General features: G+C 51.2%; 1 non-coding gene across 1 annotated transcript; it reads left to right on the top strand.

Moving 5' to 3' along the window:
• Positions 1 to 4,053: 4,053 nt before the first annotated feature.
• On the top strand, positions 4,054 to 4,127 carry TRNAT-CGU (transfer RNA threonine (anticodon CGU)). Its single transcript has one exon. It is a non-coding gene; the product is annotated as a tRNA-Thr (tRNA).
• Positions 4,128 to 5,993: the final 1,866 nt, after the last annotated feature.

The following is a 5,993-nucleotide window of genomic DNA, read 5'->3' as shown; positions in this document are numbered from 1 at the left end:
GGTAGGTGGGTGAGGAATAGCTTTTATTGGACTGCATAGAAGTGATTGAGAACATCACCCTAAACCAGTGGTCCCCAAACATTTCACACTGTGCCCTCTTACCCATGGCTGTGGCCCCTCAGAAGGCTCAGTTGAAAACCAGGGCTGGGAGTGGGGCTGTTGCTTGCTGAAGAGAGGGTGCAGACAGGGGTAAGAGGGTCAAGGCCGAGCTGGGAGTCAGGGGCCCAGGCTGAGGGTTGGGTTGGAAAAGAGCTGGGACAGAGTGGGGTTGAGTGGTGCTCCCTCCTTGGGGGCTGGCTCAGCCCTGAGGTGCCCCTATGAATCTTCCTCTGTGTTCCCCCAGGAGTCATGCCCCAGATTTTGGGGACCATTGAACCCTATTTGCTAAGCAGAGGCTAGTGATTCCAAAGCCCAGGGAAAGGGAGAACAAGTGCAGGGACCCCAGCACCAGAACCATGCCCCACTCCCTTCTGTCTGTGGATCTGCCCCCTTCCACACTTTCCACCCACGGCCCCATCCACTGTGTCACCTCTGTTCCACCCTTTTCTTCCACTGGTCCCACCCTGTCACTCCTTTACCCCTGCCCCGCTGTGGCCCCGAGACCAGAGAAGCTCTGTGCCGCTGCTGTAGCCCCCGGCCCGTAGCAGGGAGTGGGAGCTCCTCCAGCCCTGGGGCTGACATGGGGGAGATTTTCCAGGGGCCCCCAATTTGGTCGGGGCCCCTAGTCATGGGCTCCACTGTCCCCTGGATGACACAAGGTTTGGGGAGGTTGAGCCCCACCCCCCGAGCCTCCATTACATGCTGCCCAGGCTACCACTGCTCAGTGTGTGGCCAGTCTCCCTGTGTTCTCTGCTGTTCTTGCTGGGGAGCTTGGCCGGCCTTAGGGGTGGGGCCCCCCAGCAGCTGCCCAGGGCTCCAGGGGGTCAAAGGGCTCCGTGTGGCAGTGCGAAGGTGCTCACTGCTCTCCCTGCCCCAATGCTCCTCCATGACCCCATCGAGGGTTGGGGGAAGCAAGAAGCAACACTATGTGCTCCAGGCGTCCTGGTCACTTTCCCCATCTGGGTTGTGTTGTGAGGGGAGCATAAGAAGCTGCTGCTCTCTGTCCTGCCCTGATGCAGCCCAGCTGAGGAAAGTGACCTGGATGCAGGGAGCTCGGATGATGTCACTTCTTGCCCCCGCCTGCAGCTCCTAGGGGTGCCCGGAGGATCAGGCAGCAATGCCAGCTGCTCCATGCACACAGGTCAGTGTCCCCACATGGGTGCAGGAGGGGTTGCAGGGGTTAGGGGTGAAGGGGCTTCAGGAGAGGGGCAATGGCTGGTGGCACAGGAGGGGAGTGTGGGAGTTAAGGTCAAAGGGGACACAATGTAGGGGTTAGGGCACAGGAGAGGCAGGAGTTAGGGGTGAAGGAGGCACAAGGGTTGGGCATGCAGGAGCTAGCAGTAAAAGGGGTGGGGATCATCCAGGGGTGATGGAGAAATGCCAAAGTACAAGTTTTGCCCAGGGCATCAGTTCCCCCAACGCGGGTCCTTGATAATATTTCTTGGTGAGAGGGGGATGCACCGTACACCCGCATTGGGGACATTACAGGCTGTGTGTACTATATGTGAACGTAAACGCAGTTCCCAGCCGTCTCCCGCCCATGTCTGTATGTTTCCCCCGATGACCAACGACTGACACATCGAAACTCTTTGTATCACCTTTCTTTAATATTTTCTAATAACATTTAAATTGAATTTGTCTCTTTTCACCTTCAGCATTAGGTATTGGTTATGCTTTTTCTCTGCTAGAATTAAAGAGCCTTTAATAGCCAATAAGTTTCTCTGCATTAAGGCACTTCAATGAAGTCACCTTTCAATCTTCTTTTGAATAAGCTAAACAGTAGAGCTCTTTTCAATAGCTCTGAGAGCATTTTTTTCTCAGCCCTTAGAATATTTGGTGGCTTCTTTGCTACACCAGCCTCCAATTTCACAACTCTTCTTCAAATGAGGACACCAAAAATGGAGGCAACTATTCCAATATCAGTCTCGACTGATGCCGTGTCACCTCCTGCTGCCAATTATTGACATATCTGTAACTCTCATGACTCACCGTTGCAACCACTATTCTTATTTGAGCCAATATTGTAGCAAGGTTGTCATGTAAAGGGGTCTATGGAGAGGTTCTGAATTGCTGATTACAGTGATGCTATCTTAGAATGTGTATCATTTTTTGTAGCTATGTTAAATATTGGCTCTATGTGCCCATATTTTCAACTTGTGGCTACTTTCTGGGGCACCCCAGCGACAGTTGGTGTCATGCTTTGCTAACTTGCTATGCATGGCTCGATTAAGGCCATGAGCTGTACAACTGACCCATTGAGAGAAGGAGATAGCTGTGACTTAGCAAGTATGCAGGGACCTGCCTATGGACTAGAACTCTAAGTTTTTACCGCGCTAAACGAGTCTGGACAAGAGAATCACATGGCTAAGTGCTATAAAGCTGATCTTCATCTCATCTTGTTCCAGTCAGCTTGCTACTCTGGGGGCTTTGCTACACTGAAGCTCTAACAAAGATTGATGACCCATCCCAGCCTGTGGATGACTTCAGAGACTTGATTTGACCTGAGAGTTAGAGAGAGCGTGTGCGGCTGCTGTCCACGATGGCTCGAGAACGTCAGGTAATTGTTGCCTTCGTACTTCCAGGAGCCCAGCACAGACAATCTGGAGAAAGATGGAACTTATCCGGCTCATGTTCGCCAGAGCACCAGGGGAGAATTAGAAGAAAGGGGGATCATTCTTCACCTGCTCTCCCCAGAAGGCTGCTAAGACTCCTTCCCTTTTCTAGGAATGTGTTTGCCCCAAAAGTAGCTATTGTGTCATACAGGAGGCCTGTGATATGCAGGGGGTCAGATTAGATGCTCTAATGGTCTCTTCAGGACATAAAGTCGACTATTTCTGAAAAAACTGAGTGTAGCATTGGGAGCAGCATCTGATGTTTTCCTGTCTAGCCGGCTTCTGCCTAGAAGAATGCTCCTTGAGTGGGTGTGATCCACAGGGAGTAGCTCAAACCTCAAAGTGCCTGGCAGGGGCAGGACATTAGCACAGCAAGGGAGGGGTGGGCAGTGACATCACAAAGGCCTTTTGCAGGACCTCAGACTATTGGTCAAAGGTGGGGGGAGGGGTGACCTCACAGAGAGATGCTGACATCAGCCAGGCAGGACAGGAGGAGGGGCCAGGGAAACCTCAGAGACCCCTGTGGCTGCTTTGCTTCAGCAGTCTCCTTCTCAGGTCTCTCTTTGAGGATTGAGAGAGTATTTGGGTTCACGTATGTGCCAGAGGAACCTCTTTTGAGATTTCTCCTTCCTTTTTCCTGATTTTACTAGAAAACAGCCGTCCCTGTTTAGAAGGTAAGAGCCTCCTCGAGGGAAGGGATGTCCTGGGCGTGTCACAGTTCGGATGCCAGTGGCCCCCCCACACTGTAAGGAAGCTCCCGCCTGCCTGCTCTGTGTTCGCAGTGCGGGAGAGAGCAGCATCCACGGCAGTGATTTGCTCCTGGCTGCCAGAGCAGAGCATCAGGCTCAGCTGTCAGAACTTCCCGAGCAATGAAAGGGAGGGGCCCATGGCTCTGTAGCAGGAATGCAGGGAAAGCGAGTTCACGGCAGGCATTGTGGGATACTGGAGGAGAGGCCAGTTATGGTGATATAATGAACAGCAGCATCTACTCTGTCACTTTAAGTTTGCTGCAAAAAGCTCTAGACCTCTCATCAAAGTTGTTTTATTTTGTCAGCAAAACAGGGCAGTTTTGTCGCCAGACGTGGCATTGCAGTGTGAACACACCAGCCAAGCTGCCGACCGAGGTAGCGTTGTGTCTTTTTTACAGAGCTGAGCAATATAATTCTGCTGAAACAACTTTGTAGTGCAGACCTGGCCAAAGATTCACTCAAACACAACTTGTAAGGAAAACGTCACCTGCTCCTCTGCTTTGCAGAATCCAAACACAAACAAAGCTTGTCAGGTTCTGGTGTCGATGGCAGGGAGTCAGGTGTGGGCAAACACTGGGTTTTAACCACCCACAGGCACCATGGCTTAGCTGGCTAAAGCATCTGTTTCGTAAACAGGAGATCCTGGGTTCAACTCCCAGTGGTGCCTTGTTGACTGGTTGTTGGCACTTGTTTTGGCTACTGTCAGAAGACAGGATTCAGAGCTAGATGGGTCTTTGGTATAGCCCAGTGTGGTTTTTCTTATGGTTTAAATTACACTCCAGGCACTGATAATAGAGTTACTGAAAGTTTGGGAATTAGGAGCGGGTAGGTCAGTGGTCCAGTCCCCACACAGATGACCCTCTTCCTCTGGGACAGGGGCAGGTCTGAGCTCTCACCCAAATGGACATTGTGGCTGCCAGAATCTGTGAGCAGCTTGTTTAGTTTACGCCAAAGGTTGAGTCCTGCTTTGTGCACCGTGTGTGAGAATGAAAATCCCAAACTGCCTTTTGAAATAACGAATGCAGCAGGACGTGTGTTATTGTCCCTGCCCCAAAGCAGACAGACCAATGGAGAAATACTCCACTGCCATTTTACCTTTTCTGCTTGTTAAACTCCTTTGATCTGCCCAGCCCAGGCTGTCCTCTGCCTCAGCTGCTGCTCCGGCCCTGCTTTAGAGTCAAACATGCAGGGGCCCCAGGGGAACAGAGGCTGGGACAGGGCAGCAGCCTGGGTTGGGCTGGAAAGATGCTGGGAGTTCTGGTTCCCTGAGAACTGGCCCGGCTCCCTTCTCAACAGTGAACAAATCAATCCACGTCCCCTCCCAGAAAAATCAGCCTGGAGCCAAGAGCAGCAGGGGACGATTCCCTCCAGTTCCCACCGAGGCAGGAGAGAACCAGGGTGTTTCTAGCAGAGCTTATGGAACTGAGGTGGGAAACCAGCCTTTAATAACAGGCAGTTCCAGTTTAACCTAAGTGTTTTTAACAATTTCTACAACATTAAAAAACCCTTCAATCGTAGTGTCACCATCCATAAAATTGCTTCAGCCTTATAGGTTCCCAAGTGCACAACTAAACATCTCTTCAAATCCAAGGGAGTGGAGATCAGTCAGTGTTCAGAGTCATCCCACATAAAAGAACCATGTTGTGGTACAAACTGGCCCCATCATGTGGCCATCGCCTTTCCCTCCTCTCTGTTAAAAGTTTCAGTATTTTGCACAGAAACTTTCTTCCCTCAGGAGAGACCTGGGAACCAGGGCTGCCAGCCAGACAAACACCTTTAAGAGGAGGCGTAGCCTGTCAAAAAGTGATCTCCCTCCTTCAGTTCAGTGACACCCTGAAATGTTACTTATCTCGCAAAGCAGAGGATTGAAAGCAGCTACATCAAACCCCTGTGTAGCTAACAGGAATGAACACAAACACTCCCTTGGATCTGAAGAGATGTTTAGTTTTACCCTTGGTAAACTACAAGACTAAAGGGAAAGGCAGTGGTGGTATCAGATATAAAGAGTGAAACACGAAACAATCATCATAGTTATGCCCATAGTGACTGCAAAATCTTTCTATATTCTTCTTCTTATTCATCAGTGTATTATTTTCTCTGGCATCTAGACATTGACTAGACGTTGACCAAGAAATTTGGATCTTGATAAAATAATCGACTACTACCCCTGGTTAAGGCAATGGACTTGACACCCACTCGGGCAGTGATTAGCTGCAAAAATCTTAACAATCGGTTCCCTAAAAAGACTGATTTAAGGGGGGGGGAGTGGAGGAGGGCTGTGGGAGGGGAGACATACCCATGGGGCCAGGAGCCCCTGCAGCAAATTGCCCCAATTGCCCCCCAGCAACCCTAGATCTTGCAGCCCCCTCCCCCCTTACTTTGCCGGCAGCTCAAAGCAGCAGGACAACTCAGGAGCTCAGCTGAGCTGCCCAGCTGCTGGCCATGCTGCAGCTCTGCAGGGGGGTGGGGGTCTGGGGGAGACATCCTCATGGGGCCAGGGGCCCAGGGCAAATTGCCCCACTTGCTCACCCCC

Source organism: Chelonoidis abingdonii, chromosome 18 (genome assembly GCF_003597395.2).
Source record: "Chelonoidis abingdonii isolate Lonesome George chromosome 18, CheloAbing_2.0, whole genome shotgun sequence".
Classification (NCBI taxonomy): Eukaryota; Metazoa; Chordata; order Testudines; family Testudinidae; genus Chelonoidis; species Chelonoidis abingdonii.
This window is presented reverse-complemented; position numbering and strand designations above follow the sequence as displayed.